Source organism: Sebastes umbrosus, chromosome 21 (genome assembly GCF_015220745.1).
Source record: "Sebastes umbrosus isolate fSebUmb1 chromosome 21, fSebUmb1.pri, whole genome shotgun sequence".
NCBI lineage: Eukaryota > Metazoa > Chordata > Actinopteri > Perciformes > Sebastidae > Sebastes > Sebastes umbrosus.
The window spans coordinates 6,495,583-6,517,237 of record NC_051289.1 but is presented as its reverse complement, the minus strand read 5'-3'; positions in this window follow the sequence as shown (position 1 = coordinate 6,517,237).

Here is a 21,655-nt window from a genome sequence, read left to right as displayed (position 1 = left end):
ATTATAGTCATAAATTTACGAGAAAAAAAATCAAATATTCTCTGAGATTAAAGTGGCACAAAAACTCACAAATTTATAAGATTATAAAGTAATAAATTTACGAGAAACAAATAGTGCAAAACTGTGCCAGCCACTGTCTGAATTTCGTTGCTCCTAAAATAGTGTTACCATGGTATGGCTGGCCTCTGAGTGAGGCAAAGGTCCTGAAAGGTACATATACGTGTTTTCTTTCAGGTTCAACATAAGTAAATATTAATATTGTAGAAGTTACAGGAAAGTAGAGAAGAACAACGTCTATCTTTGACTACACGAAGGCATGTGTCTTTTATTTCAGCACAACTAACACTAAAAAACGAACCGTTGAGAAGACGTTACTCCGAACACACTGCGTTACCATAGTTACACACTGACACTTTTAAGGGACCATGCCCAACTGTCACTTTGTCAGTTTTTTCTCGTAAATTTGCAACTTTATAATATTGCAAATTTGTGAGCTTTTTTCTCGTAAATTTGCCACTTTAATCTCAGAGAATATCCATGTTTTTTTACACGTAAATTTACGACTTTATAATCTTAAATTTTTTTATTTTTTTTATTTTTAAATTTGCCACATTAATCTCAAAGAATATCAAAGTTTTTTTCTTGCAAATTTACAGCTTTAATCTCGGAAATTCTGAGTTTTTTCTCTGAATATTACCCCCTCCCCTAGCTCGTAAATATTTTTTTTTTTTTATCCTAATACTCTGTCGTAAAATCCCCAAAATTAAAAAAGTATAAGAAAATGTGACTTTTAATTTAAAATTCATGAATTTGAGACAGCGTCATAGAATACACACAGACAACTCACTCTCCTTATTTTAGTTTTTAATATCTAATGCACATGGCCAATCTGCACCTGTCAACCCTGTTGCACTTAAACCGTGTGGAAAATATTAAAATGTTGTAACACTGTATTCAAATGAAATTAAAAACGTAGATGGATGTGTTCATGAAAAGGTTTTGCCATTTGCGACATCATAATTTTCCAATAATCCTTGTCACTGGCTCTTTGCACTGATTAGCCTTCACTGACACATAATCATAGTTGTTATATTTTAATTAAGACGATGGTTCTAAAATGTATTTGATTCAAAAGACTGGCTGTAATTTCAATTCACACAGTTTACAATGGCGGCAATCACAGCAGCAGCAGCAGCAGCAGCAGAGAGAGACTACAGTGCCCGGAGGGATGTTGACCCTGTCATACTGTACGGCTGCGGTTTTTAGAGAAAGAGAGAGAGAGCGAGAGAGATGGAGGAAGGATAGATTAAGTGAGAAAAAAAAGAGCATTCAAGAACTGAGTGAGAAAGAGCAGAGGCTAAAGTGAAGGAGATAGAGAGCAGCTCGGTAGAAGTGTAGGCTGGAGCCAAATGTCACCAAATGTCAAAATGTGTCTATTTTATATATATTAGACACAACGTCAGCATGTTAACATGGTAACCGTTGAGCTCTGGCTATTAGGTGAGGCTGACGACGGTCTGGCTATGGTAATTGGTTTATATGCATCAAGCGGCTTATGTTCATATTAAGAATGTTCTTGTGAAGTACGACTGATCACTGATGTGTTATTATGAATTAAGTAGGGCTGTCAAAGGTAACGTGATAATAACACGTTAAGTTTTAACGCCACTAATTTCATTAACGCATTAACGCAACTTGTGATTTTTATGTTGTAGCGGGCTCTGTTATAAAGCTAGGGTGAAGATACTGGCATCATATGACCTCTGACACACTGACAGCTGTTGTTGCCTGTTGGGCTTGAGTTTGCCATGTTATGATTTTAGCATATTTTATATGCTAAATGCAGTACCTGTGAGGGTTTATGGACAATATTTGTCATTGTTTTGTGTTGTTAATTGATTTCCAATAATAAATATATACATATATTTGCATAATGCAAGCATATTTGCCCACTCCCATGTTGATAAGAGTATTAAATACTTGACAAATCTCCCTTTAAGGTACATTTTGAACAGTTAAAAAATGTGTGATTAATTTGCGATTAACTATGGACAATCATGGGATTAATCGAGATTAAATATTTGAATCAATTGACAGCCCTAAAATTAAGCTTCCCAGCAATATAATGTCATTCAAATTAGCTCCACATTTAAGAGCTGCAACATTAATGTGCATTACTAATCAGTGATATAATATTCTGTAATGGGACATTCTGCATGAGTACTTTTACTTTTTGCACTTTAAGTATATCTTGATGCTAATACTTTTGTGCTTAAGTAAGATTATGAATGCAGGACAATATTACTATGTTTTCTTTAGTAAAAGATCTGAGTACTTCTTCCACCACTGATGGTCACATCCGTTTTGAAAGACGCTGACAAACATATTGCAGTATGTGAGTTAGAAAAGGAAAACCACCTATACCTTCATTTAGTTTAAGTATAGCTTAGATTGATGAAAGTTGAGATCCATCTGACAACGTAGAGCTGAGTGTTTACCTCGAATGAGAAAGATGTAAGAATAGAAAAGTTGTTTTTTGGTTATAGATTCCCTCAATTGTTAAAATTGGGGGATTATGTGCAACAATTTATTGCCTATTTGGTCTTGGTGTTGCACAGAAAATGAGCTTCCTCTGGTCGTTACTTTGTTGTACTCCCTTTCATGCCATGAGACGAGATAAACGAGATCTGTTTTTAAGAATTGATTTGGATTGGACAGAGTTGGACCCACATTTCACAACATGGGAAAAGATCCATGTGAAGCTCCGACTCTATAAACTCCATTCTGCAGACATCGGACAGGTTTGATACATTTGTGCAGATTCCTTCCAGCTCAGATGCACAACCGGAGATCGCTGACCTTGACCTTGAATCGCTCTCGTGGATTAATATGGGCAACTCTTCCCCAGTGGTCACAGTGCTGATTTATGATTTTGAGATGTTTATCTGCAGGTGTGCACCTTAAAATATTTCTTAGGATGATTTCACAACCCATAGTGCCTTTGGCTAGTTCAGATCAGAGTGGAATTTATACTTTTGATTCATTTTCTATTTAGTCTGGTTTGGTTTCACTATGCACAAATTAAAGCGGACCAAATAAAAAATAATTTGCTGAGGGGCGTGTACGAAGGAGCAAATTCATCTTTTTCTCCTGGAGAGCTGCCATTTCTATGCAGGGAATTGCGGACTTTGAAATATTGCTGTCGAAGTGTTTTCACCTTGACTCGGCACTGATCCCTTCTCCTCCAGTTTATACCGAATGACTTTATTCAATTTTTCTGTGGACTTTATTTAGCGTATTCTGTATGTTCTCTTCAGCCCAGATGTCAAACAAACATCAGACTTCTGCAGAAGTCCAGGTCAGTCCTCTCCCTCTCATGTTAACCTGTCATTTACCTGTGACCATCTCAACAAATGCCGTTTTGATCCACACCAGAATGTGATTACTGCGTTCACAACTGCCCGAACGAACCGCACCGGAGTTCGATTGAAACGGAATAAATGTTGGCTTGTGTTGTGAAGTGTTTGTGCGCATAACAGACTTTTCATACAAGCATTAACAAATTCATAAGTTACAGTGTAATGATAAGATTTTGTTATTAAAACAATTAAATACATGTTTGAATGATAACTACAATTTTTGAAAAATATCCACACTTTCAGTAAAGGTCAGTGTTACGAAATAAAAAACAAGGGCCTTAACACCATTATGTGCATTAACCTCTCATCATATCTTACTTACAATATAATAACAAACTTTTATCTCCTATAAATCAGCATGCGCACATTAAATGAGCAACCTTAATTGATTGTTTGTGTTAGAACAACAACCCACAATATGCAGCTAATTATTCTGTGCATAAATGCAAAACACTACACTTGCATTTCCTCTCATCCTCCCTCATTATACTTGTATTATTTAGACAAATATGCCTTTAATTCCTGTTTGTAATGCAAACGCTGAGACCATAAACAGCTACTAAAATGCATGGCAGCATCCTGTGACACAGTGGTATTTGATCAGAGGTCAAACTGTAGCATCAAATGATAGCAGTGACATGTTTGGGCTTTTATTTCACCACATTTTAAAATTCATTAGATCCATTTGATCTGATATCTGATCCTGTGCAAATTGAATATTTGTTCATTCTCAAACTGACAAATAAACAGTCAGAGTACAACTAATCTAAATCCGTGTTTTCTCCTGGTTACAAAGCTCTTAATACCCCTCTAATGCAATATGCATACTGTAGCAACGCACAGCTTAAAACCAGCTTCTCTGGGAAGGAAAACTCCAGCATCGAACAGCGTACAGCGCTTGGACAGAATGCTGAATTACACTCACTTTTTCCTGAAGCTAAATACAGAGAAGGCAAAGCAGACAAAAATCTAACAGCCAGCCATCAATGTACTTTTAGTTTTAGAGGAGAGTCTCACTCTCACTGCACCTGTGTGTTTGTTTAAGTGCCAAGAGGATTACACAGCTAACACTGGAATCATCATTTCCTTTCTCGCGTATTAAAAGCAACAGTATGACTGCAGGCTAAGAGGGTTAATACCTTGAGTGTTAGCAGGAACAGCTCTGCGTGTGTAGATATTATTCATATTCAGGTTCAACAGATTGCTGTGCGACGCTTACACGCTTTACTTTGATCGTTTTGAATCTGTTAATGTTACTTATGCTCTAAACGTATGTGTATGAATCAATATTATTCTACTACTGTAAACGATTGTGGCCAAGACAAATTTCAACTGTGTTTACACCATTTTAATTTGAATTCAACTTACTGACAGTTTTGTCAATACTGTATACTGGTTCGCTAAGCTCTGACTCCTAGTTACTGTTGCTATGCCTGTCAAGCTTTTTATTCTCGCATGGCACATACGCAGTTTTAGTCGGCTAACATGACGGCTGTGGCTATCAAACCTTTGGGTCTGAAAAGTGAAGCCAATGCTGAAGTGCTTTAAACTTGCATTCTCTCTAATAACCAGCAGGGGGCGACTCCTCTGGTCGCAAAACGAAGTCTGATTGTATAGAAGTCTATGAGAAAATGACCCTACTTCTCTCTTGATTTATTACCTCAGTAAACATTGTAAACATGAGTTTATGGTCTCAATCGCTAGTTTCAAGTCTTCTTCAATACAGCATGATGTTCATTTAGTAAATTATGGTCCCATTTAGAGTCAAATAGACCATAAAACAGGGGATGCTTTAGGGGCGTGGCTACCTTGTGACTGACAGGTCGCCACCAACGCGTTGTCCGTGTTTTAGTCTTACAACTTTAACCCTTTCACAGAGTGTTTTCAGTTCATGAAAGTTAATCATAACCTTTTTGGTCTTATTCGTCGTTCGGTCGTACTTAGTTCCACCCTCTCATTTCACTTCTAGTTACAAAAAAACTAAATGGCCAGGACAGAAACCATGGATGTATAAAGAGAATTGGATACAGCGTTGGAGGCGTTCATTACTTTGAAATTTGGTCAGTGCAGATTAAGCAAAAAAAACTTGTCTTCAAAGCCCGGCACTCTTCCTGGGGGCTTGCCAGAAACCAAGATGGCAAAGGCCAAAATGCTAAACTCAAGGCTTCAAAACGGCAGTCCACAAACCAATGTTTGATGTCATGGTGACTACGTCCAATTCTTATATACAGTCTATGGTAGCGAGCTAGTACAAGCTAAAGCGGACACTAAAATAGTTGGTTGAATTATGAGATACTGAGATACTAAGTGCCTCGATATGGTTGCTAAGATAACTGTTGGTTTGCTTTTGCGTCAGTTTACATGATCATTATTTAAACTGACAACTTTAAAATACAATTCCATGTCGCTTTAAGATGTTTTGCAAATTGTTTGTAGCTTAAATCTTACAGCTGCTTACTGGACATGCAGTTAGTACATTAACATTACACATTGCTTCAGATCAAGTCTTCCACTTGATGGACGTTGTGGGATCTGCCTGCATTTGTTATGGCTCTGTGTCATCTTTTGATGGCTGTGAGGAAGTGAGACATGACGTATGCTTCTGTCTCTTGTCATCATGAAATAACCAGAGGCAGTGCAACTATTGCAATTATTCAATTTATTCTGATGATACTGATGTTGCCGCACTTGTATTCTCTGTAATCTATGATGCAATAGTTACACAAGGTGCATCAATAAAACATCACACGGACGTAAAAGCCAACAAGCTGTGTGTCATATGAATATGCTGATGGGTTGATTTACATTTTTTAAATGGTTTCAAACTTTACTAAAGACGCTCTCTTTCTGCAATCAGATACAGCATCAGACTGACAGAATCAGGTGAAATAAATTTGAGTTGGCACTTGGCAACCCCAAAGAGACTGGCTCAGCTCCAGTCTTAACATGTACAGAGACACTGAGACGTTCAACCTCGCTGATTATGAAACGCAGACCAAAGAGGCCGTGCTCAGATCAAAAGGAAAGTTAGAAGAGGTAGAGATTTGCAAAGTCAATCCCCACCACCCTGTTAGCTTCAGATACACTGCTTGATAAGGTCTCTGGATCGATACGCTGATGGACATGGTGACAGAGGCAGCGTGGTTATGTACTCCCAACCACCGGGGTCTTTTCATGTGTTGTGTTGCGACAGGATTGGCTCATCGTGCTGGACCTTGACTGACCCATGAACATTTCCGGTGAACAGTGTGTCCTAGAAGTAGTGTGTACTTCTTAAAATCTGAATTTCACAGGGATGGAAAGTAGCTAGGTACATTAACTTAAGTACAATTTTGAGGTATTTTCAAATTACTTCAAATTAATACTTTTGTGTACTTGTTAGTTACAATCATAGACTGTGTATACTGTATACTATAGATGGATGACAAGTCTACACTTCCTCCTACTATACAGAAGTGAAGCCAAAGTAATTGCAATGAAACAAACAATTGACTTTCACTTCTTGGCAATATATGTTCTTGATGATATTATAGACAATCCTTTGCTTCCACCTTTGTGTCAACAGTTTGGGGAAGGCCGTTTCCTGTCAACATGACAATACCCCTGTGTGCAAAGCAAAGTCACAGTTTGGTTGTGTAAGAACTTGACTGTCCTGCACAGAGCTCTGACCTCAACCCCATCAAAAACCTTTAGGATGAACTGAAACGCCGACAGCGAGCCGGGCCTTATCACTAACATCAGTATTGGACCTCACTAATGCTCTGAATGTGAGTAAATCCCTGCAGCCACATACCAAAATCTTGTGGAAAGCCTTCCTAGAGGAGTAGAGGTTGTTATAGCAGCAGATATAATGCCCATGGCTCTGGACTGAAATGTTGAATAATCACACAAGGGTGTAATGTTCTGGTGTCCACATAGTTTTTGCTGTGTTTGCAGTATTATGACAGAGACCATTCTGAAAATTGAGTACTCTAACTTTTCATACTTAAAGGTGCTCTGTATGATATTCAGAGCATTACTATAACAGCAAACAACTATTTGCTATGTAAAAGATATAGAGGAGTAATGTCTACCTGAGCAGAGAATGAAGTCGCTCTCCCTCTGTGTGTGTTGTAATCAGAGCTTCTCTGTGCTTTGTTGACATAACCGGGCTGGTCGTGCGTGCTCTTAGTTCATGATTGTGCACGTGAGCGTGCCCAACTCACGGCCGCCACTCTGCACTGCTCTCATACGGTGGTTACAGCTGATAACGCCGCCCACGCGCCGCTCTACTATTGTGGAACACCCACCCTCTGGTTCCCCCCCAGGTTAACAGTTACAGTAGCTCTGTCAGCACTGGTGCCGTTCTTTTCAGTGTTAGCACCATTAACATCGTTAGCTACGAGCCAACTGCCCAGCCGTCGCCATGTTGAGAGCCATGTGGAAGCAATAGAAATGCTCCCAATCTCGCATTTAACACCTTTAAATACATTTTACTAAAGATCTGTACTTAAGTAATATTTTGAAAGCAGGACTCATGCTTGTAATATTTATGGTATTGCTACTTGAAAAAGTACTCCAGAGTTTTAGTATTGCATTTTATAAAGTTTGGGGACTAACAAATTAAAAAAAAAAAATAAGAATGGTCAAAATTGGTGCAGCTGAGACCAAGATATCCTGACTTTTCGTCCTTATTACGGGTGAAGTTTCAAATAACACTGGATCCTACACGTCCCATAATGCAACTCGTAACGTTTGTAACGCAGGCTTAGATACAACTGTTTTCCCAGGCTGAGTAAAACTCCCTGTGATTTGTAAACTGATTTTTTTCCCATGTAAAATTGGTGGACTGCCCCTTTATGGTGCATACGTTTTCCATCACTTCCCTCATCCTAAGAGCCTTCTTTATACTGTCTGCACCTTGTGAACTGCATACATAACATCAGGTAGTCTTTACAAAAACACAATAAATCACAAAGGCTTCCTCTCTTCACCTTCCTCTAAAAACTGAAACCATATTGCTGTGGAAAAAACGTATTGAGCCAAACTGCGGGAGATGTGCTCCCAAATGTTGTTTTCCTCGCCAGCCTAATGGAGATTCTGCTGTTACTGACACTTGGCCGTCAAGAGAAGACAGTACCCTTCCTTCTTCCCCCCCTCGCCGACTCCCCTATGTTCTTATCAGCGGGAGGGAGATTGAAAGTTTCAATTGGGTTTATCGTATCAATTGTCCAGACTGACATTCAAGGTCCGGACTGGCAGCTTTGTCATGGTCAAGGAAAAATTCACTCTAAACAAAGTTTCAGGGTGCTCTTAAGGGAGATGCAATGTCAAAGTGTAGTGAATGTTATGAGACAGTAACATGTCAGTTTATAATACAAATAATATGAGGGAAAGTATTTAATTTAATCTAATTATTGTATATTACAGAATGTATTTTAGAAAAGTGCATTTATTAGAAATATTTAAGTGAGTATGAAAAATTATCCGAACTGCTTGTCTTATCTTAAGTTAAAGGAACAGTGTGTAGCATTTAGAGGGATCTATTGGCAGAAATGGAATATAATATCAATTAGTATCTTTTTTTTTGTGTATAATCACCTGAAAATAAGAATCGTGTTTTTGTTAGCTTAAAATGAGCCGTTTATATCTACATAGGCAGCGGGTCCTCTTCATGGTGCCAGCCCAGAGCTGACAAACCAATCACATCTCAGACCTCCTATCTTATCTTAAGAAATCCTAACTATTATTGTAAATAAGATTCTCGTCCTGTCATGCCTGTATCTTTTATTAGGAGGTACCGGTAGGCTACTCGAGATGGACAAGCCATAATACCAATGGCTGTCATTTGTCAGTGGCTAGCTAGTTTGCTGTCATGGAAAAAAAAAAGACAGGTGTTCAATTTTAGCTTCGATAAAATTCAAAATGAATCTTCTTGGCAGCCGATATATATATATATACCCATTAATACATGGTCCCCTTACCCATCAGACAGTTTCAGTAGCCTTTCAATCATTATATTTCGGTGTTCATGTTGTTCCCCATATTCATTGTCAGTGCCATACAGACCTAACAACAGGCTGCTGGCATTTTTTGGCAGTTATTTTGATTTTAGGACATGATCCATGCCATCCTAACTTAGGATTCTTAACTTAGGAATCCCTCAGTTAGGACGCTTCTGTAATAGATACATTTCTATCCTAAGATACGATTTTTTTTCCTAAATGCAGCTAGGAAACATGTTGCTGTAATACCAAAAATCCTAAATGTCATCCTAAACTGAGATAAGATAGGATTTCAGACTTAGGAAGTGTCTGTAATGAGGCCCCCGGTGTCTATCCCAGCATGCATTGTGCAAGAGGCGAGACACACCATGGACAGGTTGCCAGTCTATCAAAGGGATAACACACACAGACAACTCAGGTTTGAACAGAGGACCTTCTTGCCGTGAGGCAAACACTGAGCCAACGTGCCACCCAGCCTTATCCCTTGAGGCATTATATCCCTTTGTGCCTTTTTTCCTTTTCATGTTGTTGTTCTATAGTGAAAATGCATGTTGGTTTATTTATTTCCATGAAAATATGAAAACATGCTGGTACTTAAACTCTCAAATAAATCACTGTGGCTTTACACTTGTGTATACGGCAAAAGTTAGTCTATAGATAAGCTAGCGATTCTCTGCAGGCTGTTCTCATACACCGTTAATGACTGTACCTATGAAAAGTAATGCACTGTAATTCGTATATATCCCACAATTCATATGTACTCCACGTAATCGTGAACCAGGAAGTATAAAGAGCGACAAACGACACATTGGGAGGAGGTCGGAGTGGATGGGCAGGTCAAAAAACACCAGACTTTTGCCCAGGAGAGTGGTTTTCATACCCCGTGTGAAACCAGAAGTCAACATTGATTTATTTGTCATGTAACTTCCGTACTTAACTTAGGCCACTTCCGTAGTTATTTTAACCCAAACCACGATCTTTAAGTAATTTTGTTTCCTAAACCTAACCAAGTTGTTTCCTGTGAAGTCAGAAGTCTATTTTGAAAAAGACTCTACGCATGTAACGAGCAGAGATTGACACGTGCGTCACTACATTCGTAGGAAAACGCATCAAAAATAAGGACTACATTTTCGTGAGATATCATACGTTGTATGAGGATACGTTGCTCTGAGGCTGTACTAAGGTACAATGGTGCTTTAGTACAGCTAAATGCTAACGTCAGCATGCTAACATGTGCACAATGACAGTGTTACCATGCTGATGTTTAGCAGGTATAATGTTTACCATGTTCACCATCTTAGTTTAGTGTGTTTGGATGCTAACATTAGCTAATTAATACTAAACAGGAAGTACAGTTGAGGCTAATGGGAATGTCATTTGATTTTGGTGCTTTGGTGTTCGCCAGGTGATGGCGCTAGATTAAATGTCAGGGGATCACCAAAATTATTAACTTTCATCCCAAAGAGGACATGAATATTTTTACCAAATGTCATGGTAATCCATTCAAAGATTGATTAGATATTTCACTAAAAAACACAAATGTCGACCTTTTGGGTGGCGCAGGAGAAAAAGACAGGATCTCCAAAGTCAGTAGGATTCGTCCTCTCGAGACGATGGATATTTGCACCAAATTTTATGGCAATCCATCCAATAATTGTTGAGCTACTTCAGCCTGGACTCAAGTGGTGGACTAACATGCCATCCCCAGTCAGGCTGAGCATGGCTTAAAACATAATATTAGTTTAACCCTGACAAAAGACTCCAAAGAATATAGATCCCAGTGCCATGCGAAGGCAAATCCTGGAGCTCTTAGCAATTATCTATAATTCACTGGAGACTGAGTCTGTGCTGAACATTTGTTTGAGCTATCACACCCAAATTAGCTTTTGCAATAATAGTGCTGATAGGTCTGAACCAGGAGGTTTAATCTGTCCGTCTTATCTCATGAGTGAAACATAGGAAATATCCACTTTTTGGAGTGAGATAATTCTGCCATATCATCTATTATGTTTGTTTTAAGATGTCCTAAAATTAAGGTTGAGTTACTGAGGAGGTTACAGGTTGGCAAAGTCTCACTTCCAATCAGTGAATAATGACTAATCTGTGCTAGCATCTTCATTTCACTGGCTTTCATGTTAGTTTGATCAAATTCTTGTTTACTTTTGTGAGATGTTTCATGACTACACTTTCCAAAATGAATATCTCATGACTCTACCGTAGAGTGGTCCTGCTAACCTGCTCTCTCTCTCTCTCTCTATCTTCACATTTATATACTGTTCAAACTGTTTCCTGAAGTGAAAAACATAAACAAGACTTGCTCCACTTGTTACCTTGTGTCAAGGTGTCCTTCTTGTCAGTGAAAAGAGCCGCCGGAGCTGCTTGTCACAGTAGGTTTACAGCTTTCTTATTCTTGTCAACTTTGCGAGGTTAAAAGAACATGTAATGGGAAAATCTGAAGTTAGTATGTACTTCATTGAAATTATTCCAAGGGCACGAAGTGGACTTTTCAATATCTGTCAAAGAAGGTTATTCAAATTCAATCCACCACCTACTGTCAGAAAATATGCTGCTTGTATTTTTCACAATTTCGAGACACAATTCAATGGAAACATTTTTAAAACTAGCTCCTAGTGTGAATTTAGTTTTTTTTCAAGGTTTCCTGACAGTTTAGGAAACCTTAGGTTTTGCTTATTTTTCACTTGTTCTAAGACTGAAACCTTTCTTGATGATGTAACATTACCATGGTGGGTAGTATATTTAGCATTAAGTATTTTCATCACCTTTTCACCTAAATTGTTAGTTTTTTAGGGGGATTTGATAGTAAAATGACTCATGGGAATGCGTATGAATAGCACAAGAATCAAAATTGCATTTTAGCCTTTTCGTTTACCATTTCTACGCCTCTTTTTGCGTGTCATTTGTATGCAATGCAACAACAATATGGTAACGGATGCAGTTGAATGTAGGCAACAAAACCACTTTGTTAGATTTAGGAAAAACATCATGGTTGGGCATAAAATAAGTACGTAAACTAAGTAAAGACATGTAAAATATACATATGAAAATAACGTAACACAAGTACGGAAAACACGTCACAAATGTCACAAACTTGACTTCAAAATAACTCAACAACAGATATTCAGATATTGATACACTACCTGAACCATGTATTAATGACTATATAAATTGAGTGCCGATTGAAGAATGAAGGTGGAGGTCTGAGATAGAATAAGACTCAGCCATGAGTTTAGGAATTGCTTCATTACAACCCAATCTCACAGGAAGCCGTATGAATAGTAGGACAGTACAAGGACATTCCTCGTGTCATGAGGACCTGTTTTTGGCTGTGTCATTTGTACGCCACGCAACAAAACTACGTTAACAAAACCACTTAGTTAGGTTTAGGAAAACCTTTATGGTCGGGCTTAAAATAAGTATGTTAGCTAAGTAAAATACGTACGGAAGCAACGTAACAGAAGTACGGAAAACACGTCACAAATGTCACTAAAAAACACGTCACTAGCATCACTTCAAAATAAATCAACAACACTTTGGGAGTCTTTCTCACTTATTATTCTACGTCACTAGCTCTGAGCGTAGCATATTTACGCGGATGCCTTTCCATTGCAGTCAATACAGACTACATGGTGTAAAAATATCACACCAAAAGCAAGAGCGGTGTTGTTATTTCGTGCAAAATTACTTGCAAATTACCATGTCATTCATATGCTATTCAGTGCCACAGGGCGTTTTTTTCACTTTTTTTCCGCTATGATGTGATCATTTGTCTGATTTCACCACTTGAATTCAGTGTTGACTAAGCAACAAAGAAATGAACTCTGTTCAGTATTTATTTATTTAGTGAACAATTTACAACATCTGCTGACGTTATAGGTGTAAAGATTTAACAACTGCGTTTCGATTCAATTCCCTGTTCTCTCAGAGGAGATGCAGCTCATCATGATTCAATTTGAAATGATTTATTTCAATGCTTACAAAGTTTAACAGCTCTAAGAATGTAAAAGCAACAAATGCCTGAGGGAAAGCAGGTTTGTGATGGAAAGATAAGTGGGGCTTCAAACAGAGAAACAGATACGAGTGTTTCACTAATGATAACACTTTACAGGTTCAAATTAGCAGCTTACATAATGTCACAACTCCTTCATATACAACAATATGCCATTGAAGGATTAAAGGTGTGGATTGATTTAATATTTTATCTTTTGATCTCCTGCGTTAAGGTTCATTATAATTATAATTATCTCTAAAATATTCAGTGCCATTTCTCAGCTGTTTTATCCTGATACAGAAAGTTTCACAGCCACGTAAACAGGTGCTGCTGTTTATATGTGCAAAATCAGGAGGAAATTATACTCTGGAACAATCCTGCTGTTTGAACAGAAAAGACGCCGACCAAAAATAGATGCATGACTAAAATAGATAGGAAATGAGACAGCAAAATGCAGCGATGTGACACCAAGAGGCCACATAATGGCTTTTGAAAGACTTCCCTGCACCACTACGAGTGTTCCCAGCACTCAGTTAGTTGTGAATTAAAATGCGGACAATTTTATTTAAACATCTGGATAGAAATAGCTTTTTTAGAGCATAAAACACAGAGAACATTTAACAACAGTTTTTTGGGGAACTCATCATTTTCCTGAAAATAAAAACCAGGATGGAGTGACAGTGCAGCCTTCCAGCCAGAGAGAAACACAAGTGTCCAATAAATCCCCCCAAACTATTATAAAATATTAGCTAATCTTTTTACAATTCAGAATGACATGGATGGGGATTTTTTAACAGGTGCATTACTGCTGAAGTGCCTTGGGGGAAGAGATTAGCCACTGCGCCAACGCATGACTGCAGGACTGAATGAATAATGCCACGAGCTGAGTATTACTGTGACTGGCTACTGTGAGGACCGATTCTGCTGCAATCTGAATGTCAATATTTAAGCTTATACTGTATATCCCCACGTCTGACATTTGTTCACCCCGCAGATATTTTTGCAGCTTATAAAAATAATGTCGGAGTCTGTAGTAATTTGTAAACTGCATCTATTATTTATCAGAAACCAGCCAGGGCAATAAACTTCCCGATGCTTCGACACATCTACATATTAACTGCAAACACATTTGGTGCTAATATTCCTTTTGAATGCACAGGGTGAAATGAAATGCTGTCTCTCCGTCGCGGCAGGGTGGTTGCAAGATTAGGTGCTAAAAATCAGGGTGGCAAAAGCTAACAAGACATTCTGTTCTCGCCACTTGTCAGCTCGTGTCAAGATGCCCGTTGGCAAGCACTTTAACTCCCAGTATCCTCAGATGAGCTGCTTGTGGCTGTAATAAGCGCTTTCTAGTTTGCAAACGTCCTTCCCTCTGTACCTGGGTTTGGCTTAGTAATGTTCTTTCCTTTTATAAAAACAATTCCTTAAAGTCAAACTGAAATTGAAATTCATGTTTGCTAAGACATCAATATATCCTTGGTGTTTGTTTGAAGAAATTAAAGTTTTATTTTATTTAATCTTTTACCTGCATTAGTGTTCTCCAGTAGAGACCGGAGGTGTGAGTGGTTTGTACCGGAAGTCACATTAAATCGGGCAATTTTCTAATCAGGTATTTTCCAGCTTAATATTAATTGGCAATGCTGTTGTGCAATTTGTGCATTCAAAGCATCAAATTGATGTAACCTCTTACCATTCCTGTAAAATTAGCCTAAAGTGGCTATCCAAGGTTAATTGAAAGCTGTTCTTGAACCATTTGGAGGACATGCATGGTTTTGGTCTTTTTGAAAGGTAACACTGAATTTCTTTTTTGTCAGAATAGCTGTAAGTGCTACTGGCGTTGATTAATAGAAGTTTGAACACACTAAAGTAGAGGATACATTTGTATTTCCACCTGAATATTTTCTTGTAAAACAAATATCTGCAGATGACTATAGCTGGGACTTATTAGCTGGAAAACACAATGTGATCACAGCATGACGCCTTAAGTTCAAATATGATAACAATACCACAGAAAATGAATATTTTACACACGTTTTTAAAATGATCTGTCTCTGCATCTGTATTTGGATAGAAGGCCCAGAAGTAAATCTGGCAAATGTTGTAATTTCTAACCTACTATTCAACTGCAATGCAATCTTTGTGCGTTCAAAGCAACCACCGTTGAAAAACCCAAGGACTTCCAGACGAGGGAACCCTATTGCTTGATAGTGGCATACACTTAATTGTTAATTTAGTTGTCAGTATGGAGTACATACAGATTGATTATGTAGTAAATATGCTGTATGCTGTATGCAGTATGTCAGTATGCAATTTTGAACACAGCCTAAATGTCAAATCCTCTAGCACAACATGTTAGCCATTTCCCTGCTAATGGATCTTAGAAGCAACACTCTCGTAGAAAGACCTTGACGAACAGATCTTAACTGCTCCGCCCAATCATTTCTGCAATATGGAACAGCTGTCTACCAGCAATACCAGCACAAATCACTCATTAATCACCTGTTTGTCTTAAATACTGCAGCACGGAGGTGGCCAAAAAGGTGCCAGCAATTTTATGCTTTCATTAGCGGCAACCAGCGATGATTACCTGGAGGGCATTTGGAGGTGATATTCGTGTTTTTGTACGATTCAGAGATTATTAACTCTCTAACCTGTGCAGGAATAGCAGCGGCTTCATGATAGATATATTTTTTTGGTAAGACCGAGAGATAAGGAGCCTCTGCTGCGACAGAGATGAGATCACAAAGGAGCTGAGATGTTAACATCGTCCCTGTTGTCCCTGTTGTATAATGCGTTGCTGTCGCAGGTCTTAGACTTACTACTTTTGTTCATGTCCCCAGAGGTGGTTGCTTTCCCACCAACTCAAGGTAGAGGACATTGTCGGGACACGGCAGCTTATACATGTTAATGTCCCCTTTTTCCTATTCCAGTCCTGTTAGATTGATGGCTCAGCAGTGGTTCTCATTGATCAATCAGACACAATCTGCGTCTCAAATGAACCCCGGCCAGGGGGATTGTGCATTCTTCCAGGGGAACCACATCCCTAAGGGTATGACAGTGTGCTGCACCGGATCGATTGTTTTCAACTTATTTGTGTAAATACTTTGTAACCTTGCCGATTTATCATCTGCGTTTCTTTGCCACTGTGTGAGAAAACTACAATAGATATCAACGCAGCCTGCTGACACAGGCCCCGGCTTGTAATTTCCATCTTTGCGGTCAAGTCTGGAGAAGGATTACAGGAATGATGGGAATTAATTATGCATTTCATCAGCATGATGGATACGTGCACGTTCGACTCAAAACTATATTTCCCCCGAGAACAGAAAGGAGTCTGCTCATTCCTTCAGTGACTCCTTTGAGGAATGCTGTCAGTTCTCACTCTCAGAAGATGAAACTTCACGAGCATAAAATAAAAAAACAGTGATATTACTTTCTTACCACACTAGCTAATGTAGGTAGTTTTACTTCCTGTCAGCGTAACACTGTGTTGACAAATCTTAAGAGTACTGCCTTATAATTGTAACTAAGGAAGTAAATAGAGTGCAGAAAATTCTTAGAAATCACACCGTCATTTTGAAAAACACCTTCATCAGTTCAAATAACATATTTATGATGGTAACACAGTAATGTTGTCTTGTGCTATGGGTGGAAGTTTTAGGCAACCCTGTTACACCGGAAGGTGTATAAATAGCACGACATTCTGCGTGTCATGAAGACACATTTTAGGCTTTTCGTGTGTCATTTGTACGCCACGCAATGCAACTAAGGTAACGTCCGCAGTTAGGTTTAGGCTGCAAAACCAGTCACTTAGGTTTAGGCTACAAAACCACAAAGTTAGGTTTAGGAAATAGGTTACGGTTGAGCTTAAAATAAGTACTTAAACTAAGTATAATATGTACAGAAACAACATAACAGAAGTATGGAAAACACGTTACAAACATCACTAAAACATGTGACAAACGTCGCTAAAAAACAGGTGACAAACGTCACTAATGTAACTTACAAAACAAGTCACTTGCCTCAAACACCGGTCTCCAAAACCGGTCTTCTGGTTGAAAGTCCCATCCACATCTCACCTTTTATTTTACGTCACTAGCTCTGAGCGTAGCATATTTACGCGGATGTGTTTACATTGCTGTCTGTACAGACTGCATGGCATACAAATGACCCGCCAAAAGCAAGAAAGACGTTCTTATTGCAAGCTAAATGCCTTATAAATTATCGTGTCATTCATACGCCTTTTCATGCGTACAAGGCTGTTTTAGGCCACATTCGTCATGTTGGAAAATTTCAAAACTCAAAGCCTACGTTCCATCCAGTGTGTTCTCAACCTGAGAGCCTGGCCCTGCATTTGGCTTCAATCCTCTCTTGGCTTTGGTCGGTCGTCTCTAATCTATATATTGCATTTCTATCATTTAGAATAGTGCTTAAACTGTTGAGGTAATGTTTTCCAGCCAATCAGAATGGTATTTTATTGTCGTTGCTGGTCATTTCAGTGCTAATTTTAACACTTCTAATAGCGTAATCATTAACTGCTTTATAGTTGAGCTTTCCCTTGCATGTTTTGTATATCAAACATTTATCTGCAGCTGTTAGATGAATATAGTGTAGGCACAAAGTTGCATAAGTTAAGTATAAGTACCTCCAAACTGTATTTAAATACTTGATCAAATGCACTTAGTTACTTCCCACCTTGAGCTATATATTTTATGGACAGATACAAAACATCGCTGTCTGGTTCCAGGAGATTTCCCTCGCTGCCCAGGAGTGCAGTTAGCGCTCATTTGTGGCAGATTCCTGGAGGATTTAAGAGACCTGCGATGTCTCACAAGTAGTTGGCCAGCAGCTGGTCGGGAGTTGGCTGCCGGCCATCAGTCTGAGCAGTTGGTTCAAACATTTCTTCAAACAAAAATATAAATAAACAGTGATATATTCAGCTTGCTTTAATTACCCATTCCCTTAGAGAGTGACCGGGATGTATATATCATTTATCAGGTGAAAGATTTAGTTTTTTGCTTGGATTTCTTTCCTCAGAATAATGTTTAGAAGTCTATGCAACTTTTCAATTGTGACCCAATTTCTTTTCCCCTCCATCAGCCCAGGCGGTTGACAAATGCACGGTCTCATGTGGAGGAGGCAGACACGGGGAGGAGATGCTGATGTTTCCTGTCGAATAGTTAGAGAGATCCACCTCAGGCAGCGTCAGCGCCGTCCTTATTTGTCATAAGTGTCCGCTGTTTCCCATGGCTAAAGACAAAGGCCAAAGAACGTATGAGGAACATGCATTTTTAATGTGACATTCTCATCAAATTCACCACAGTGGACTGAGCAGAATGCCAATGACGCTTTATTCCTCTTCCAATTACAGCGAGACGATGCAACAATATGAATGTAAGCCGTGAAGGGCACAACACGACAAAGCCTGAGCCGTTCAGTACTTCATCTCTTGTGAGCCTGAACTTGTGAACTTTATATTGACGTCGGTGCAGTGTTGGATTAGGCGTTAACTTGTTTTTCCAAAGAGATATTCAAAAATCATTAATCAGAAGAGCACAACAGTGGGAAGACATGTGAAAAACAACAATACGCGCCTGTGTAAAATCATCAGTTTAATGTCAGAGCCACATTATCTTCTCTTTGTGCCTCCTGTGAGGAGAATGATGTCTTGGCTGATAGTGAATAATACAGGATATAAGCACGCAGTATATCACCATTACAGCTTGCATTATTTATACAACATGACATCCCTGTGAATGCTTATTTGACCAGGCTCACCTTTATCTTGTTGCAAATATGCTGACCATTACTCTGTGCCCATTATTTGACAGCGCCGAAATGTCACCGGAGACTGAGAGATAGTCGGCTTCACCGCTGCGTTCACGGAGAAGAAGACAGCGGGAATGTAAATAATCCTTGCTGGCACCAAACCATAGCTTTCATCTCTGATGTTCTTTTTGCAGTGGTCGGTCCGCACTCCATCATTATAATGAGGGAGGTTCAATTAGACAAGGTCTACAATGGGGGTTTTAAATGTCACAGTGCAGGTCCTGACATTTCTCTGTTTGATATGGAATCAGAATGGGAGCGGAGGAGTTCACAGGGAGAACTAATCTCAACTTCGGAAATAACAAATTCCACCCTGTCACAGAGCGCTGAGGGAAGGCTGGTGCGGCCACTTCGGAGACATTTATACGCCAACAATGCTAGCTCGCCCCTGTTAGAGCATTCTAATGATTGAATCTATTAGCATTGTTTAGGTTTGTAATTAGCCCTCCGAGGTTAGCATGTGTAAGAGAAAAGCTTTGTGGGTATTTTATCCAAAAGGTTATTTGGTAGTCGAATAAAAAAAATTAAAAAAAGACTCAAGAAATGACAAACTTTTAACTCGTGGTAATTGGAGTGTCCACAATTACCAGCGGGGCTGTAGTAGACGGTAAATGCAAGTAAACGCTGTTCTAGCACCTCTGAAACATCAACCCGTTCTCACTCCAAACTCGTCAAATACCGCCTTTTGGTAAGCGCCCCTCCGCATCGGAAACAGATGCAAGGAGGTACCCTAGTGTTTGTCGAACCAACTAACTCCAATGTAAACCCACCCGTGGCGTTATTTGACGGTTGGAGCAAGTGACGTAGTATTAATAGCGTGAGAGTCCACTCAGGGCGGGTGGGCTGGACGGGTGGTGGATGGGTCAAACAAACACAACACCACATGAAACTAAAGGTAACGTTTACTTACTTTGTCACGTCAGTCTTTAGTCACGTGACTCATCGGTATCGTCAGTCCCGTGAGTCATGTGAGTCGTTAGTAGCGTCAGCCTCGAGAGTAACGTTGCTAATCAAGTGAATTGGTAGTGGGTGAAGGTAACGTATTGTTACTTAACAAGCGTAGTTATTTTATGTAACAAATGTCCTTATTTTAACCCAAACCAAAACTTTTCCTACGGTATCATATGAACTATTGTATGAGGATATGTTGCATAGCTTAAAGTCACAGTGAAAGGGAAGTTAACGCGCCTTAAGCTCCAGTGATGTGACGTATATCCGAATTAATATGTGAGTGGCGTTTAGTTACGAGAGGTAGTTGAATCAAATCTTTAAAATTTGGTTGGATCGGAGGAGTAGATGTTGCACCTACACCTCCCCTCACTGGCCTTGTAAGATCAGTAGAAAGATGATAAGGGAGGAATTGATAAATTAGCATATAATCAATCTCTTTCAGAAATACAGTAAAACAACAAACTACAAGCCAACAGGAAAAGGCAGTTTTATATGAATGTCAAGGTTTTACTAGTCACCCCAGATCACATTTGATTGGATAAAATAAAGAGAGCAGAGGAACAACAACAAGAAAAACCTCAACAATTAACACACTTAAAGAATTAGAACTTGGAAAATGTGTTTTCATCACGTTTTTGTCACTTTTACATTAGTGCTGATTTTAACCAAGTTTAGCTCCCACAACATTAAATTAATCCACTATTGTAGCAATTAACACTAGAAGTCAAACTAGAAGAGTGCACTCAGTAAATAACCATTAAATTGTTGTTTGCTTGTGCTGTCAAAGCTTTGTTTACCTCACGACAAATCTCCCTTTAAGGTACATTTTGAACGGATAAAAAATGTGATTAGTTTGCGATTAGTCAAGGTTAAATATTTTAATCGATTGACAGCCCTATAAGAAAACCTTTTTTGTGCTACTCTGTGTTAACTAGCTTGCAGACAGTGGAGGCACGCCTGTGTGTTTGGTGTACGGAGGCACGTGTTGCTGTGCAGAACACAACTAGGCGGTCCAAAATCTATCAATCTAAATTTGATATAGGGGCCGGATTAAAATTTGTGAGGTGCTGGATTTGGCCCACAAGCCTTGAGTTTGACATGTGATCTATAATAAAGTCCTTATAGATTGTGTTTCAAGATTGTTTTTTGAGGCTTAAGACTAATTGGTCCATTTCTCTAGCCAGAGTAGCTGAGGTCAGGTAGAGTTGACCCATCCTTTATTCCCCACTATGGCCCTGATTACAAGCACATGTAAACAACCGGGAGACTGTGGAGGACAAACAACATCTCGAGTGATTTTGCATACTCCGTGTCATGACAGGTCAATTTTTAAATGCGACCATATCAGGGCGAGGCATGCAGGAACAGCATGCCCTCTCGGCTTGAATGTCAAAAAACAGACTGTTGCCTTCCTATCACTAGCAGAAATAGTGGCCATACAGTGAATGAATTACCATCCCATC